Raw genomic sequence first — 20,115 nt, 5'->3', positions numbered from 1 at the left:
AAATAATTTGATTCCCTCTTCAGATTAGAGGAACTAAAAATGTTCAGTAACATTATTCAAAATGAACTGTATTTCATTTGCTTTACTTCAATAGTGGACTGTTCCTAATGCAGACCACTGCTATCCTTCCATTTACTTCAATTAAAACAAAATGTGTGGGTTCTTTGAATAATTATATATTTTTTTTATATATGTGTGTGTTTATGCATATGACATCTCTTGGTCGGTTGCTTCTCTGAATTGACAAAAAGCCAATGGCTTTCTAGTCATTCTCTCAATTTTCTCTCTACTAATAACTTGCTCTCTTAATCCTAAGTATTCAGCTACAGATCCCGATGGACTAACTCGAAGGTAAGCCCTTCAGAATCTGAAATTTAAGGGGAAGTAGTGCAAAAGAAACACTGCTTTGTGCATCTACTGACTGATCTTCCAAGATATAGAACAGTGAGACCATGCCTCATCTTCTCTAGTCTACTACAGAAGAAAAAAGGATTATGATTACCACGAGGTTAACATTCACATGGGGCCAGTCATTTCCCCTCTTTGAAACACTCATGCAAGGTCCTGACTAATCCAATGATATGCACTTGTCAGAAGAAAGTCACTATTTCTTTTTCTTCCCTACAACTTTGTCTTTAATAGCTAATCCTGCTTTTAAAAAAATCCATCTGCTTTCATAGTGCTAGGAAGTCGACGCTGTCCAGGAAAGTCAAGAGCTGTAGGTAGCACTTTACCTAGGATAGTGGAACAGAATAGAATGGAAGAGATTAGAATATTTCAGCTGGAAGGGGCATACAACAATCATCTAGTCTGACTGCCTGACCTCTTCAGGGCTGACCAGAAATTAAAGCACGTGATTAAGGACATTGTCCAAATGCCTCTAAAACACTGACAGCCTTGGGCCATCAACCACCTGCTTAGAAAGCTTGTTCCAGTGTTTGACCACCCATTCCATGAAGAAAGGCTTCCTAATATCCAGTGTAAACCTGGTGCAGCTTTCAACAACTACTACACATCTTATTACTGGATCCCAAGGAGAAGCGCTCAGCACTTCCCTCTCTCTGTCCCCTCCTCAGGAAGCTGCACAGAACAATGAGGTTGTCCCTTAGACTCCTTTCTCCAAATTAGACAAGCTCAGAATCTTTGCCCACTCCTCTTGGGAATTCCTTCCAGTTCATTCACCAGCTTTGTTTCCCTCCTCTGGACAAATGCAGGGATCTTCACATCACTCCCAGATTGTGGGGCCCAGAGCTGCACACAGTACTCACAGTGAGGTCACACCAGCACTGAACACAGCAGGATCACCATCCCCTTTGATCAGCTGGCTGTGCTGTTTGATGCACCCCAGGGTGGGTTTGCCCTCTGGGCTGCCAGGACACACTGCTGACTCATGGTGAGCCTGCTGCAGCTCATACTGAACTAGCACTCCCAGGTCCCTTCCTGCAGAGTTGTTCTCCACCCACTCCTCTCCCAGTTTTTACTTGTGCCTGGCATTTCTCCATCCTAGGTGCAGAATCTGGGATTTGGACTTGTTACATTTCAACCAATTAATCACTCCCCAATGCTCCAAGCTATCAAGATCCCTCTTCAGAGCATCTTGTCCCTCAAGAGTGTCAACAGCTCTTCCCAGCTGGGTATCATCAGCAAACTTGCTCATGGAGGATTCCACCCCTACACACAGATCACTGATGAATATATTGAACAGAACATGCCATGGAATAGAGCCCTGAGGACCACTGCTGGTGTTCTGTATCACACTGGTGTGGTACTTTTTAAGAATATGACTTTGAGAGGGTAGGCTATCACAGGTTGTCACTCATAACTGTTACTGCACAGTGAACAAGCAACAGCTTGCTTTAAAAGGCTATCTTTATGTTTATTCACAAGGATTGCAGCAGCACCTCTAAGGGACACTCAGTTGTTACAGTCAAGTAAACAACTTGCTCGGAGAAGATAGCATTCAAAGCTCGTCCCAGTTATTTAGCATTCAAAGCTCACAACAGGTATTTGTTTTCACATGTCCATGGAAAAAGGTCGTCCTGACTCAATCACTTTTGCAATTACATTGTATCCTGGAAGGTATTAAAATATATTTTTCTGATATACAGTTAATAAAAAGTCAAATTTGCTTTGCTTCTGGCACTTCTATATACGAACTTGTAAAACTCATCTATATGTATTCATTTATTTATATAAAACATAGACATATTCATTATCTTTATATATTCAGTTTCCCTTTATTTACAGCTGTCATACTGGGAGGACAGATACATTGGAATATCCTACAGATAGTTCAGTATGTTATGCCATATACTGTACATATACTGTACTACATAATTTTCCATTATGTTCCAGAAAATCCAGTTTATAAAGAAGTCTTTTACAGACCCTCATCCTTCCCACCTCCCTTATTTTGATGTTAATGTTACCTTTGATGTGGGAAGGACGTGCAACTGGACAAGCAATCCAGAGGAGGGCGTCCTGTTGCTTTGGATGGGGAGCGGGTCCCCGGAGCCGAGCCCGGACAGCCTCGGCTGTGGGGAGGGGATGGCAAAGCTCCAGGGCACTGAAAACAGACTCAAATCAGCAGTGCGTGCACCGTACCCATGTAACAGGAGACAGGTGAGTACACTGAGCTGACACCAGCATTCGCCACCTCCTGGGTAAATCCGAGTGCTCACTACACGCCCTAACTCTGGGGGGTGCTGCCCACCCGAGCCCCTGAGCTCCCCGGGGTCTGGGAGCTCTGCCCACCCGCTCCATGCCCTGTACCCCAGCCCAGCACACACTGCACTCCTCCAGGAAAACCATCCCACAGCTCTTCGAAGATTCTGAGAATTTTTTGCAGCATGAAAGGTCTGCAGTGAAAAGTGAAGATTCTGACCCCAGTTGATTGTCTGAGCTGCTAAACACCAATTTGCTTCTGAGAATTTTAGGCTGAACTCACCTCAAACCCATATTTAATATTGAACCTGAGCCAGTTCCTGCCAGAAAAGAGCTTTCATATCCCTTTATGCCAAAGATTGTTCAAAATTGGACACCCAGCAAGTCATGCAATCATTAAGAATACCTCTTTTGTAAACAGATACCAGAATGAGCAAGAAGAGGCATCCTAAAATATTATGAAATTTTTGAAACAGGAACCAATAAAAAAAGATTATCTGAGAATTTAGATCCAAAGGAAACACCTGCAAACTCTGCCCTTCTCAAAATTTCTGAGACTTTTATCAATCCTGTGTCTGGGGAAACCTTTAAAAATCACGAAGGAAAAAAAATCCTGCCTCTGAATTAAAGTTCTCTTTTAAGTTTAACATCTTTCCTACAGTTAAAGAATATTTTTGAATGGGAGAAGCTAGCCTTGGAAAAAAACCTTCATTAACTGCTGGGAGGAGCATTTTTGTGTAAAACACAGCAAATATATTTCAAATCACTCAGTGAAGAAAATAAAAAAATACTACAGGAACAGTATATTTGAAGAAAATTACAATGTATATGAATGCCACACTATTTAAAGTATAAACTACCTATAATATTATTGACTTCTATATAACTGTATTATGCAGAAATAATTATTAAAGGTATTTCTAACTTTTTAACTTTTAAATTCTATTAAGTTTCTTCATTTGGTAAGGACTTTTATCGAATGAAAGCTGGGAAAGCTGGGATGCATTCTGTTGCTGTATTACTGAAGTCAATGGGAACTTTTTCATTGACTTGAGTGAGAATGGAACTTTACAGTTCCAGTCAAAGGGAGGGATCTTAGTTCATCTTGGTGGAAGGTAGGCACTTTGAATTGCTAAACACAGCTTTTGATAGCTTCTGGTCAAATGAATATCTTGAAGCACTTTTCAAAAGAGTAGATAATATCATACTCTGCCACCCTGAAAATATAAACTTCTAACTTTTAAAGGTTTTTTAAACCTGAATTTCCTGTCTCGGTGTGTGAACTGTGACTATACATAGTTAAAGAGTTATGACCTTTTATTCCTGTGATGTTTCATTCCAAAAGACCTGCATGTCAACACCAGACATGCCGGTGCTGTATCTGCAACATAGCTTGCAAAATCATTTGAGATCCTTTCAAACAAAATACAGCACAGATCAGAGATGATCAAGTTGGCTGCTGTAATATGAGAGAGCTGGCATAGTCAGTTATATTTGACCAATGAAAAATCCTCATTCTTTCCACAGTATTCAGCAGATTCTGCAATTTTTCTCTCAACGGGAGACAAAATGTTAGGTTACAGAACCCTTAAAATTCCCTGCTGGATCCCACAGAATCTGCAAGTCCCACCCTGCAGGGAATGCCACTTTGCGGCAGTCTCCACACATTCCCTGAAAGAGTTCAAATTCTTTACACCAATTGAATGCATTTCTGTCTCGTTTGAATGGCAGAGTGAATGGAGACACTTGAGAGTTCTTGGTCGCAGACATTCTAATTGATCTCTTGGCTGCAGTATACTGTAATTTGTATGGAAATATGCATTTCTCTGTGTAGGCTGTCCTGCAGTGGACTAAGCATAGTCATGTCACCTAACAAGAGCACTTTATGAACCATAATTTTCTCTGTTCAAATTATATCTCTCAACTTAGGACGTATATGAAGAACCTTTCCATATACACACACACAGGAGAGAACCTGTCAAAACATGTAGCTCTGATGACATTGACTCAAAACCTGAATGCTTAACAAGAGCTCTCTATGAAATAAATGGGGAAGAGGCTAAAAATCATGTTTTCTTAGGCTAAAGTGCTTTCTACACTATCTGTAAGACAAACTGAGCTGTGGTGGTGCTGGTGCAAATCTCATTAGGTAGGCTGGTGAGTTACGCATGCAGAAACAGGCTTCTAAGGATTGTTCTGCAAAGAGGGGGCAGCACACGGAGCACTTCCCACTCCCTGTGCTGTGGGATCTGGTGAATCCCCAGCTGTGCTATAAAGCAGCCCTGTCAAGTCTCATGCACTGACTCATTCTTTTGTATCACACTCTGTCCCTGCCGGCATTGCACATTTTTACGTGGCAGTACCGTGGCTTCTCTCTCACTTTTGGATCCCACACATGAGATGCAGGTGGTCAGTCTGCTCTGTGATTATCTGACCAGCTGCATCTGATGTGTGGGTCAAGGAGCAAAAGAAAGGTCACAGTCCTGGCACTGCAGCTGGGGAATGTGCTCTTTAGCAGGACCCAGTGCTGACAGGAGCCCTGCTAGAAGGCGTGCTCCCTGCTAAGCCTATGTGCTACAGGATTCAGCTCTTTAATGACTGGACATATGCTTATCACCTAACCTTGCACAATAACCTGTGCCCCAGCACATGGAATCTCATGTCTGGAGACCAGAGACTTAACAGGTCTGTATTCATAGGCTTAGCTTTCTCATGAAATTTCTTCAGGAGAAAGAGATACGATGAGAACTCAGAGATCTGGCTGCTATTTCCACAAGAAACCTTTTGTTGACCCCAGCTTTACCCTTATGCTATTATTGGTCAGCTATTGGAGACATAAAGAAAACAACATGAATTCTGGTTTTTTTGACTTCTTGATTTACAGAATATAAAGGCAATAAAGAAGTACTTATGGTGAAGGTAACACTTGTGAACTGATTTATGCCTACTTACGAGTCTCTCTTTGTGGCAATCAAAAATTACATTTCATAAGTACATGTTTGTATGCAGTTACTTAGAATGAAAAAGGCAAGTATTTCATTGCTGAGATTTTAAATGTCATCCACCCAAAAAAACCACCGTAAACATTTTAGCTGCTCTCAGCAGAGAAGGCCAGTGACTGACATATTAAAAGCCTCAGGGCTGCAGTTCTTTACAAACTTTGATTCTCTAGATTCTTCCACATGTTTAATTCTCCTTTGTGTTAACCTCTCGCTGTATTTCATTGACAAACACGTTAACAAAAATTTTGTTTATTCCTGACATTTCTTTCTCTGGCCTGATTTTTCATCACCTTTAGTACTATGCCAAGGAAGATCAAGAGCTGAGAAATACCTCTGTGCAGGTAACTTGCACATGGTCTTGTGTACCATTTATTCCATACTGATGGATACAGAAGGCTTCCACCAAAGCACATGGTCCTCTGTGAGATTTCCATAAACCCAGGAATAGCACTGCATAAACAGAGGCATAATAACTTAGCAGAATTTAACAATTTTCCTCAAAAATATAGCCCAAAAAGCCAGTAAAATAAGGTCAAGGAAAAAATTAGATAGGCTGCGTCTTTTTGTAATCATCAGGATCTTATTTATTTGACAGAGTTCCCTTTGGCAGAATCTCTGTTGAAAACCACAACTATTTTAGAGTGTTATATTTGTTGGAACATAGGCATCTGTTCATTAAGGCATTAAATCTTTCACCATTCTTGAAAACCACACTCCTCACATGGAAGGGAGACTTCTGATCTTAAAGATTGGTCATTCCTGTTACATTGTGTAACTCTCAATTAGTAATGTGCAGTTCTTTATGAACTGAACCCTAAACATCTGCTAGGCTGGAAAATCTTCTTTGTGCATTTTTTTTTAATTTCAATTCATTTCATCTAGAGGTGCAAACACAAAAAAAACCCCTATAAGAAACAATATACAGGCCACCCTATCCCAAGTAATCGAATAAAATTAAAATAATAATGTTATTTTATCTGTGTAACAGTGGATAAATCCCAAGTGGACATTCTGTTTAAAACCTAAAAATACTGATTCATGGTAAAAAGCCTTTTAAATGGAATGCGTAAGTTTGCTCTCTACCATATAAGGCAGTAAGCAGTGGCAATGTAACATAGAGAAGACATAAAAATTAAGAGTCAAATACTTCAAGAATTCAGAGTATGTTTCAAAGACAGGTGGGTGTATCAATAACCCCCTCAGTGTGTGAGAAAACTGTATGAGTATTCAGAGGAGTCATTAGTTAGCACCAGGCTTAACCTTCTACAGGAGCCTATGGACAATACTGTTCTACAGAACATAATGTGTATTGCCTTTCTCTAAGCATTTTCCTCTCTAGCTGTAGCACTGTCAGCTACTGCTGTTGCGTGCTATTTGTGATCAAAGTGAAATAAAAATTATCCCCTGCAGACATTGTTCACCCTTTCTTTTTTTTTTTTTTTTTCCTGTGGTCAAATGAATCTAACCATTCAGGAGTAAAGAACAGCTGTCAGAATTCCATACAGGGTCTGAATCCCCAGTTATCAGTTTTCACCCCAGGACTTCAGCTTTCCTGTTCCATAACTTCTTGACTTTATTTGCCACTTTTCACCCATAATATTCCACTCGCTGCCTTTGGAACAACATAAATACTCTTAAATGTGCTACCACCAGCTAGATGGCTTTTGCTATAATTATTTCACTAACCCAAGAAACTGAACTCTGTCTTCAAAGTGATTGTACTAGTGGAGTCTTACACACCTCCCACAATGTGGCTCCACCAAAATAAAGCAGAAGCAGATGGGAACTTGCTTAGCATTTTGTCTGCATGTAACGTTGCAAAGTGTGCAAGAAGAGCTTAGGAAACCTAAATTCTCCAGAACAAAGCAGCTTCTCCTTTCCTAAGTTCTGCTCAGAGCTCTACCAACAGTTGGTCTTACACATCTACTTTAACATCAGTGGAAGAAGGAATGGGATCTACATTTCTCATACATTTCCCATGCGTTACTCAGCTTTGAGTATTGCATCCCTGTGCTTTCACTTAGAAAGGAAAATGTCATTGGAAACATTTGGCAGATAAGCCACCTTGTGCAAAAGTTAGTGTTCTAAATATCAGGTTGCCTTTGTGTTCCCAGCTCTGCACACACTGGAAGTAAAAACAAAAGAACAGCCTCACTTCCCAGTCCTCAACAATCTTCTCTCCCCTTCCTCCCCTCTCCCCCCAGAATTCCTGATAGGTTAAACAGTTCAACCACACCTGCACAAAGGGCAGACATAAGAAAATCTCATTATTACACTGGGCAGCGCATTACAATGGTGATAAAAAGGGTATCTCTATTTAGCCTTACCTGGCTTCTAGCAGTCAAAACCCAAATTTTAAGGATCAGATTCTGATTCTTACTACCTTCTCATCACGACAAAGGATTCAGATATTACCTTTCTGTCTTTATTAACAGGTAATCTATGTTATTTTTTATATCCAGTACTTTGTTTACTCAGTTTCACCAAGAGAAAATAAACTATTTAATTCTTGAAAGCTTTCTGATTTTTCCTTCCCCAAATTTTTTTTTTTTGTTTTTATTCTGCTGTTGAATGTAAAACAAATGGACAAGAAAATAAAAAGGAGAGAAAGGATGCTCTAATGGCCAGGATTAATTAATCAATGAAAGAGGAGATGAATGTCTCCAACTGGCAGGCTTGCAACTCTGTATTTTGCTTCAGTGAATCTTAAGCAAAATCTAGAAATAAACATGGGACAGGGAAATGAAAAGAATGCAGAGGCTGCTCTTTGTCTGGCATTGATTCTAGCTTCCTCTTATTCATTTCCTCCACCCTTTAAAAATAAGGAAAGAAAAGATACACTGCACATAATTTTGTATTTTTATTTCCATTTTAAAAAAAGATTCACGCTTTTTTTTTTCTCATACTATAAAGGTTGAACACTCAAATAACCTGCTGTGTTTAGGTTTCCCTGACTGCTACACAGAGATTTGTTAAAGATATAAAATAGCATACCAAACAATGAAAGAGCTTGTTTCCCCGCCATTTTTGTTGAAAGCTACTTTGTATATGTTCCTATGCAACAAAAATCAAGTTTATGTGTAGGTGTTCCATGTTTTTACAAACTCTACACTCCTTAGTTGTTATAAGATTAAAACAATTTTCTCCCTCAGTAAATGCTTCCCTTGAAAACCACTGGAAGCACATAATTCATCTGTCCATTTATAGCTTCTATTTTCTTCTAGGCACTGAGAAACTACTGATTGTGATTGTTGTTTTCCCTTTTAAGAAGTCGACGCTGAACAAGTGACAGATAAGACAATTTAATGTTTCAGTGACCATACAGATCAATTTTTCATTTATTCTTAAGTTTAACAGATAAAAAAGATAAGCAACTAAGGTATGATTGCAGGGATTTTGTTTAGCAAATTACTTTTCCATATCCAGAAAATTTAACAGGCACTCTCATTAAACCTGCAGGGAGTTTTAAGGTACCTTTAGTCCTAATATTTTTCAAAAAACGCATTCAAAGATTTTTCCCTTAACCATTTTCTTCTCTAAGGAATCTATCAGAAAGGTTTGGAGATACAGTACACGTCTCTAAGCGTGAATAATAGAAAAAGAAGAAAGAAAAGAAATTTATTACCACAAGCTGTAGAAGGTCTCAATAAAGAGATAAGTGAAAAGGGAACATTGTGCAGTTTCTGTATTGGACATAGAAATGGAAAAAACATATTTGGAAAACCCACATTTGGGAAAGTGTTTGTATGGAAAAGGCACAGGGTTGGTATCACCTATTAGCACTTACTCATTCCACACAACTCTTTGCAGGATGAGGGACACTTGATTTGCTCCTTCTACCCACCTCATCCTGTTTTTCCTTCCCTCTCACTTCTGTCTCTGCAGGACCCAAGTGTGCCATTGGATGGGCAACCCTCCCAAACCCTGTACCCTTCCAGCATCACCTGTGGGCTGTGTCTGGCAACACTTCATAGACTTCAAATGGGATGACACTACAAACTGCTGCAATGTGCTGTTCTGCATGGCAGTGATCCTTCCAGGGAGAGCAGGGGCCTTAGGGACCTGACCTGGCTGTCCTCAGGAGGTTTAAGGATGAAGAACACCTAAGTCAGAATGTCCTTCTTTTCCTTTATTCATCAGGAGACTGAACTTAGATGCCAGAGCTGTTTATCTGTAGCCAGTCCTGATATCAGGTAAGATGGCACTTGCAGTAAGTTATTCAGTGTTCACGCTGTCATTCCACAAGAATAAAAACTGAGGGGTGGCTAGTCAACAGTGAATAGTCAACAGAGACATCTAAATTGTTATCAGTAATATTCAGTGTTTTCAGTTTACTGGATATATGCAAGAACTTTAAACCTTATCTCAAGGATTTGACATGATATTCCAAGCAACCTTACAAAAGTCCTGTCCCAAATCTTCGTTCGCGAAGCCCAGCCATGATGATGACAAAAGTCCTGGAGATACTATGTTGGTTTATATCCACAAATCTTATTGCCTTTGCAATCTTAAACATCGGGGAATCACTAACAAAACCCTGGATTTTTTTATTCAGAAATCACAGAGGCAATCCTAAACATAAGCCTGCTTCCTAGATAGATAGAAAAATATAAAAAACATGAAACTACTAAAAATAGGAGAAAATTCCCATCTTTGCTTTTAAGATGCAATTTTTTTTTCTGCTTGCCCATTTTACTGATGGGAAGTAGATTTTAAAATCCTAGGGATGAACATCTGAGAATAATTTATTACCTGGGTCTATAGACAGTAATTTGCCCAAGTATTCACTACAAGATTTTTCCATGGGCTTAACTGTTTTTCTCATGATTAAAAACATTACAAGTCTTACAGCATATTAATGAATATGTTTCTATTCAAGTACAATAGAATTACATCACTATCAGTACCCTTTAAATAATCTTTGGCTCTGCTAAATGCTAGAAGCAGACTTTATTGCCTCATATACTACTCTTGACCACTTAATTAACTACCACAAAAGCTAATTAGTTAGACATCACAGTCTCTAATCATTGTGGAATTTGCTCTATTATGTTCAGATGGAATATCCTCTTTCCTCAACAGACCTTCTAAAGTTTAGATGAACACAATAAAGCACTCCGGGTTTTTCATTCTCGTTTTTCCAGATACTCAAAATCAGAGTGTGAATATTTAGACTGATTTTATTACAGACTTTCCCTATTTAATTCTGTCTTTACTACAATGGATGTTTTTGTGAGCTCAGAAGGCTTGGAAGGCCTGTTTTGGTGTTAGTGTCCTAAGATTTTAACATAACATTGCCAAAAAATCACTCTTAAGAAGTTAAGAATTCCAGCAGCTTAACTCAATGACTGCCTACTGCTGATATATCACAGTGTGCATGTCACGTGCATAGGTATTTTATGAAGTGACTTATCTATTAAACTCAAAAGCTGTACCTCCAAAATTTTAAACTGTTTTGTCAACAAGATGCAGCCAGACCATAAAGTCAGCCAGTGTATTGTGGTGGAATGAAAGTACCAATGAGAAACAAGCTGATAAATTGCTTTGACTAATCATTAAAACCCATCCAGTATAATCATTTTAGCTGATCTCGTTTAAGTCATTCCGTGAAGCTGCCAAGAGAGTTCAGGGACAGGTCGATCTCCTCGCACCATGCAAGGATCAGGCAGATAAAATCCGATCAGTTACCTGACCATTCTTGCATTTATATGTAATTATTCCCTGTTGTTTTAAAGCTTCCATCTGGAGGAAAGAAATCTGTTCTGCTCCTGACCTTTTCAAACCTCATGTCACTGTATTTAGCTTTAACAGATGGATTCTATTGATATGATATGAAAATAGAAATAAAAGATTGAAAACATGAAAAGAGTGGAAAAATGTAGAATCATTAAAACCTTGAATCACTGCTAAGTGCAGGTCAGTGGGTGAATCTTCACTGGATTCATGGGTCAGTGGTCAGGCCTCACAGTTTGTTCCCGCCCTAAACTGCAGAAGAATTAAAAAGACTCTATTAAGAAGGTGACTGGCACTATGTTCCTCTGAGTCAGTAAGATGAGGAAGGACTGCTAATACACACTGTATCTCCAAGGTCACGACAACTCCTAAGAGACAGCTGTAGTCTAAAGCAGGTACCAGTTCTGAACACTCAGATCTACCTTGTGGCAGCAAGAGCAATGGATCTGATCAGTGCAGATTTCTGCACAGGAGCAGAATTCTTCCTATCTGTGCATGTTTTTTCTTCCTGCTTTTGGTCAGACCAAGTAAATCAGCCATAATTTTCTTAAGATTCATATACAAAACACTTCAAGACAAGGGCTTATTCATCCTCCATTAAAAAAATATGGAAAAATTACAACAGTCAATTAGAATAATGAAAGAAGTTCTCAGAACAATACACATGTGAACTGGCTAGTCACAAAGAAAGGAAGTAACTAAACTTCTGCAACAGATATACTCAGCTTGAGCATGAATTTTTTGCTGGAAGAGTTAACGGGTGTAGAAACATTTCTGAATCGTAGAAATTGAGAGGAAATTCAGAGGAAAATTGGCAAAACCTGGTTCTTTGTCCATGGTTCAATTCACTTTGTCTACTTTATGAAGATAACCTGCAAGGCAGGATGCTTGGACTGCTGGATGCTGCAGGTTAATCTAAGCCTACACAGTCTGAAGTAAGCTACAGCAGCACAAGCTCCTGGCTGTGTTCCCAGGACAGTACAGAGCAGAGGAAATTTGCTTATAAGGCAGCCTTGTCCTCCCCACATACCCATCTTAAAATTCATGATTATACATATTAGGTTACTTTATGTTTTTACACTATAAAATAGGGAGACAAAGATATATTTCCATAACTGTCTTAAAAAAAACCTACCCCAGCATTATGTTCACAGTTTTCTGCATTTTATAACTGTTTTTGTAATTTGAATAACTCCACATTGCAGCTTCACTTTTCCAGGCACTGCACATTCAGATGTTAAAAATGTATGATATGTACATTTTTTCAGTAACTGATTTGTATGTTATAACATGACAGCAAATAAATTTTTTTCAGTATGCAACAAGAACCAATTACCTACTCATTCAGACATACATGCATTTCTGAAACCTGCTGAGATCTGCATATTTTGTGACAGTAGACACCAAGTCAAACTACATATGAAAAGAGAGGACAGACTGCAGAACGTTGTGATTTGGTATTATCAAATTGGTAATTGGTGTTTTAGTATTCCCAATGCATATTTGCATAATCGTGCTCCTGTTGGACCTCTGTGGCAAAATGTCTGTGCACGGTCATCATCATCAGCTTTCCAAAACCAGTCAACATTACTAAAAGAAGGCTAAAATTCCTTTAGACTGCAGGAAATTAGTAACACAGAAAGAGCAAGAATTCTGCTTCAAGCTCTTCTACTCCAAGTGTCAAGGAAGAATTTCTGCGTCCAGTATAAAAAAAAAACTACCTTTCAAAAAAAATCCTGTCAAAAGAAAAAAAACTATACCTTTTGGAAATTATCCTGCAGTTTGTCACCTAACCAGCAACTTTCCTGCATTTGGAATGTCTTGCTGCTATAATAGTTGCCCTCAGTGAAAATGGAGTTTTATTCAAATATTGGAATGGAATCACACTTCAATTGATCTTGATCTCATAATGTATAACTGCCTCTCAGCTGTCAGTTCCTATTTTCTGCTGTCTCATAGTTACAATTTTGCTGAATACAGTAGAACAGCATTTGTTCTATCCAGACAGGAATTACTTTTTAGTTTTCTTTTGGATCAAAGACAAGGGGAAATAAAATAAATTTAAAAAAAAGGAAGTGTTTAACATTATTAATAAGAAGGATGAGACTGTTTCCTGTTATAGTCTTCCTGTTTAAAAAAACCTTACACACCCTATCATTACATTATGGTTACAGCTACCAAGTAATGTGCTTTCCTTTATTGTTTCTTGCCCTTAATGTTATTGAGTATTATTAATCAGTTTTCTGTTATTATCTAAGTGCTGCCTTTCACTGCAGCAGTGGTTCCATCCCATAGAGGCCTAAGCACTTCCTGCATGTAGTGACTTTTATGTAAATAGAGAATGGTTAAACTCACCAGCTTAAACTGAGAAGTAACAAATCTCAGCTGTAAGATCTATAAACCAGACAACTTCTGGAAATTATATTCACCTTATATTTAAGAAATTCAGTAATTATTTCCCCCTTGATCAATCTAATGCTTCGTGCCATTTCTGGATAAAGCAGTTTGAAATCTTGAGTTATTTACACAATGGTCAGCAACGCGTTTAAGTTTTAAAGGCTTTTTTCTCTGTTAACATAAACTAGCACAACTCAGCTGAGGTAAAAGTGCCATTGATTAATCAGGCAAAGAAAAAGCCAATTCTCCAATACGTTCACGATCCAATTTTACAGTTGTCAACCGTCAAGATGCCTAAAACTGGCCAGCTGTTCAAAAGCATGTGGACACATATGAAGATGGTCGGTCTGCTACTAAGAAACAGGTGAGGTCAAAGGAAAATTTTATTTATTGTATTATTCTTGCTATTTAAAAAAAATACTTTTTCTAGAATAGTGGTGAAATAAAATTTTATATTTGTTCAAGGCTTTTAATTGTGACTGTGGAAGCATTTTATGTTTTTGAGGGTTACTTGGGGAGTGTATTTAATATTCATGAATAATAAGGAACAGGTTGCAAAAAAGAAGTAGAAAAAAATATTATTTAAGGAAGGATCTGCATTCATTCCTTTTCCTTTCCATATCTGGACTGCCCAGTGTCTGGTTTCTGGAACCTGTGCTGTTTCTGCACCAGTGCCTAAGGTTTATTTGGGGAGGGGAGGGAGAAGGACTGCTAATGATCTCCCAGAGATAAGTGAAATTGCTGATTTAGTGAAGCTCATTCTTGACCTTGACACAAGATGGGACAGGCAAAGGGAAGAGCTCAAAATAGAGCAAGTGAAATAGGGGAAGATCAAATGAGTGCTCAGGTCTGGCCAAGACCCCCCCTACATTCAGCTAACACCTGGCTGAGTTAGAAAACATGACCAGCCCAACCTTCCTGTTGGAGCCGATTGAAGCTGTCAGCTCCCGGCTTGTCACCCACCACATCAGGAGGCCCCTGGCCTGCCACAAGAGCCCTAATTAGGCAGAAATGGCACTTGGGCAACTGACCCGCCAGGACCTTTGGCAAAGCATTTAACATCATTAGTTAACATTTTTATTAAAAAAAGTGTGAATGTAAATGAACAGCCAGTGCATTTCAATAGGGTTTGTCGGTGGCACTGCATGCCCCCCCCACTCTCCCAACCACACACACACTTTTTTGCATGAATAGTTCACTTGTTTTCTCTAAAGGGGGATGGGGAGGTAGAGACTGTTTTTCCAAGGGAACTAGACATGTTGGAAGCAGAAGCAAGGTCTTAAACAACCAGACACAAACTCTTGCCTTTTGGGAAGCGTGTGAGTGAGCAAACAGCTAAATGCAATCCTACCTGCAACATGCCTGAGGGGACATCTGAAAGGGAAAGCATGCATAACCCACACTAGAACAGAGCCAAACACAGGCCCATATTCACCTGATTGTTCTAAGCGTATTCATTGCAGTTTTGTTGTTTTCTGTTACATCCAAGAGCAGGTACCTAGCCCAGTAAGCCTGTAACTGTTTGCCACAGCTATCAAACACTACAGCAATGTAAAAGGATGAACATCTAAGAATATACAGTTCTCCTCTTTCTTTGTAATTTCTTTAATTGTTGCACATTACCTGTGACAGAAGATTACCAAAAAATACCACTCAAGCATATTAGCAACTTACCTTAATTAAGTCCCCACTAGCAGAAATTTATCTGTGAAAAGTTATTTATTCATACAGAAGAGTAATGCAGCCTTGAGACAGTTATTAGGACTCAGTTTTTTTCTGCAGACTCTCTAACTGAAGAGTTTCTCTAATTTATCAATATCTGACTAAAATCCTGGCACAGATTTTGGAGATAAGAAACACAAGAAAATTAAATTATTACAAACATACTTTCTAGTAAAGAACTGGACAGGACTTGGAAAGGTGTACAGTCCTCCAGTATATTACATCTACTCTGTACAAACATGCCCCAATCCCAAGGAACCCATTAGCTCCTTCCTCCTCCAATGGAAGCTACAAATTGTTTCACTAGGGCTGTTTCCTTAGGCCAGATAAAGACTAAATTACCTCAGATTTTGGAATTTCCCCCCTCTATCTATAACAGCCATATGTTATCAGCAACACTTTTGTTACACCAAGGATTTTTTCATTACCTGCTAGCTGCATGTAATATCATTTATTCTACAATAACGTACAAATGTAGTAAGAGATTAACATAGTCCATGCAAGGATTTGGGATGAAGGTACTGAAGATGCTGGTTCAAACCCCAGCTCCTCAGTCTTGCTCTGAGCCAATGGAAGGTTATTCCTTTTCTCAGAATAGCATTTTAAAAAATGAAATAACAGTATTGTCATTTTCTCACACATTGGCCTACCCAGAGGTTCCAGTCCCTTGCTGTTTCCAAGCCATGTACATCAGGGAAACAAAAACCCAAAATCTGGCTATGCATCTGTCCTAATTTCAGCTGGGATAGGGCTCATTTTCGTCCTAGTAGCTGGCACAGTCTGTGGTTTGGATTTAGTATGAGAATAATGCTGGTAACACACTGATGTTTTAGTTTTTGCCAACTAGTGCTTGCCCTAAGTCAAGGGCTTTTCAGTTTCCCATGCTCTGCCAGTGAGCAGGTGCACAAGAAGTTGGGAGAGAGCACAGCTGGGACAGCTGACCCCAACTGACCAAACGGATATTTCAGACCATAGAACATCATGTGCAGTTTGTGCACTGGGGGGAGTTGCCCAGGAGTCCCTGATCGTTGCTGGGGGATGGGCTGGGTATAGGTCAGTGGGTCGTGAGCAATTATATTCTGTATCACTTGTTTCCCTTGGTTTTTATTTCTCTTTCTCTTTGTTACCTCCCTTTTCATTTTTATTAGTAGTATTAATGTTAGTATTATTATTATATTCTACTTAATTTCAATTATTAAACTGTTCTTATCTCAACCCACAGGTTTAACCTTTTTTCCAATTCCCCTTCCCCTCCAAACAGGGGCAGGGGGAAGAGTGAGCAGCTGTGTGGTGTTGAGTTGCTGGCTGGAGTTAAACAATGACACCATCTTATTGCTGCTTGTTCAGTTTGTTAAATAAGTCAAACTTCCTCCTCAACCCTGAACTCAGTACAAAGGGAGATTCCACACATCACCTGATGGGGAAAACCAGAAGACCGAGTCTTCAAACAGGTGCCTCACAAATCTGTCATTCTATAACAGAGAAAAAAAGAAGACTTATACACATACATGGTACACAGGAATATGCTCACACTCACAAGGATTATCTGCTCACAGGGTGGGTAAAACCCTCTCCTTTGGAAATTATTTGGGATCTACAGATTGTAAGATGCAAGTTCTTACTCTCGTGTGTGTGTGTGTGTGTGTGTGTGTGTATGTATACACAAACAAGTGCTTTCATTCTCTTTTTAAACAAGTATGTGTAGCCTTTGAAACAACATGGAATTCGAGATATAGATTTGTAAAGTACAATACTAAGTTGAGAAATCCATTTAGGAAGCCTGACTTGACCTTTTGACTAAACTGTGAGAGCAAGTGAGCAGCTGAATTTGGCAGTATTGAAATAATTGTTTACCAGTGAATTAAAAGAAAGACAAAATTCATGTCTTTCTTTCCAGAGCAGAAATAGGAAGAGATAAATATTAAAAATATGTGTTGGCTGACAAGGTGACTTGCCTATCCCCATGATTCTGTTTTTTAGAGGTCTTTAGCTTAAAAGCACTAGCAGCAAAAAAGAAAAAATGCTGTCTAGGAACTGCCCAAAAAGCTCAATCATACCAGGCTCAGAAAGTTGGTAACTGTAAAGTGCCTGTATGTCACCCCTTTTCCCATCACATGACTATTTTTCCAGTCTAGTTCTTCAGTATGGCTTCTCCTCTCCTGCTGGGATCTTGAGGGGTAGCTGAAGGGAGAGAGAGGTGACAGCTTATTGAAAAGCTAGTGCTCCCTGCCTAGTTTTGGCACACTTTCTGCAGGTGCCTCGCACTGTAGCCACAAAAGGCTCTGGAAGAGAGGATTCAGACTTGTCAACAGCTACAGGAGGCAACTCCACAGCTTTGTCTTACAGGGTAACTTCATTGTCTGCTGTTCTGAACCCCAGCACAGGCACCCGCTAACGAGATGAGCCCCTTTTCCCTCTATTGGTTCCTTCCTCTGTTTCTCTTGCCTTTCTGTAATGATTTAACTTGATCGTATTGGTTCCTTTCTAGTGAGGATTGCTCCAACAATCAGATAAGATAATTGCCTGCAGAATACTGCTCAGCAACAACTATTACTTCCTTTGCTGAAAATGTCAGAGCAATTGAAAGCTCTTAGTGAAGTTCAAGAACAAGTAAGCAAAAAAGAAGCAGCTCCTGTTCGTGGATGTATCTGTGTGTATATTTAGCAAGTTTGCAGTGGCCAGCTCTCCTGGATGATCTTGCTTTATAAGCAACACTTTGAGCATATTTTATATTTTTATGACCTTTTTAAGGAGCTGACCAATGCAAACATATGCACCGTAATCCTCACGAGGAAGCATTTATCTCATTTACTTCTGATTTGTATGGCATTTACTTCAGCTTTGGAAGACAATGTTATGGAATCACCTGGTCTCCATTTTCCCCAATTCCCATTCCATTTCTTAGAAACCAAACTAATTCAATTCCTTTTTAATCTTAAAATACTGTCTCCATACAGGAGATTTCAGGGAAAGCCTGGAGTGGAGTTATTAAATAGTGCTGTGAATTTAATTCCCTTTTGATTTAGTCACTTGCTAGCAACAGTGACTTTCCAAATATCCAAACAAGACCATGTTCAGTGTAGCTCTGCTCTGTAGCTTTACAAAGTGACAGCTGATAGAAAAGTGCTACACCAAGAAAAGGTCATGTAATTATCACACTCCAAATCTAATACAATTAAAATACCAGAAATAGTTCAGGCTACTATTTAATTCACTTCTTCACCTGAAACACATGCTGCCACTGCTAACAAACACATTACACACTGAGGGACAATTCGAGAGCACACCCACAGACATTATGCTTTTTATCACTAAAGTATGCAGGCTCTAGAGATTTTGTATGACATCAAGATCTCCATCTACTTGACTGACAGTACAAATAAGCAAGAAAAATCCACACCTTCAAAAATTTATTCAGAGCACAGCTGGAAAAACTGCACAAAGCCTCATCCTTTATCCTTTTTCAAATCACATTTTTTCTATACTACCTGTGCACTGTCACCAATAATACACTATCACATAGTCATAGCCATCAATTCTTTTTACTGTTAACTCCATAAAGAATAAAGAGCTTTTGAAAGCTTCTTAGAGTTCTGTGAAAAGGATGGAGAGCTGGATCAGCACTGGATCACTATGGGCTATTTGTAGGGAAATTCCTTATTCTCTGGTAAGGAACTCCAACACAGGAAACTATATGATATTTGTTTTTGTAGCATCACTGGATGGCAAGCATCCAAATCAGTGACTTATATCTGGAGAGATACAGGCTCCAGCCTTGCAGTATAATTCAGCCAGACTTGCACTAGTTTAACTACTTCAGAGCCAGATGCACAACTTGTTCATGCATTGGATATTTCAGAAACTGAACACTATTTTAGAACTAATTTCATGGCTAAATTTTGCTATATAGAGCTACATTCAGTAGGGCTTATTCCCTGATAATCTGAATGAATTATAGCATAGGTATCCAATTAAACTAAGCAGTGATTTCTAAAGTCCACTTTATAACTTACTCTGAATTCCTTTAAAGCTTTTGCTGGATGGTATGTTTTACAGCAGTGAAGTAAGGATTCAGCAGACAAATGAAATATAATTTCCTCTTTCTCTTTTCACAAAACTCAATAATTGCAAGAGGCACAATTTTTTCAAATAGTGCCACAACTTATTTGTCAAAAATAGACTTGAAATTCTATCTAAAATTTTAACATCAGGAACTGTGACACAGGAAACTGAGAGTAACTGATCTCTCTTTGTGCCTGAAGCTCAGGCTGGCAGTCTGATTCTAGAGCCCTTGACACAAACTCACACTTTCTAGAGAAAAGCTGGAAGTGGTAATTGCTACTGATGCTTGTCCTGAAACAACATGGCCTTTGAATGAGCTCCCTTTACAGGGCAGACTAGTGCAGTACCTTCACAAACACTTCGTGGCAGTCCTGAAAAAATGACCATTTATAAGTAGGAAGCACAAAAGAAAACCTCTGCTATCTTCTGACAAGGAGCCAGGGAATGTAAGACATTCCTGTGCTCTTTTTCTTGCTTCTTATAGTCAATGCTCACAGAATATGGGTAGAATTAAAACACAAAACTGAGAGCTATG

The sequence above is a fragment of the Pipra filicauda genome, unplaced genomic scaffold, assembly GCF_003945595.2.
Source record: "Pipra filicauda isolate LSUMZ 115617 unplaced genomic scaffold, ASM394559v2 scaffold536_size338551_pilon, whole genome shotgun sequence".
NCBI classification, from domain to species: Eukaryota; Metazoa; Chordata; class Aves; order Passeriformes; family Pipridae; genus Pipra; species Pipra filicauda.
This window is presented reverse-complemented; position numbering follows the sequence as displayed.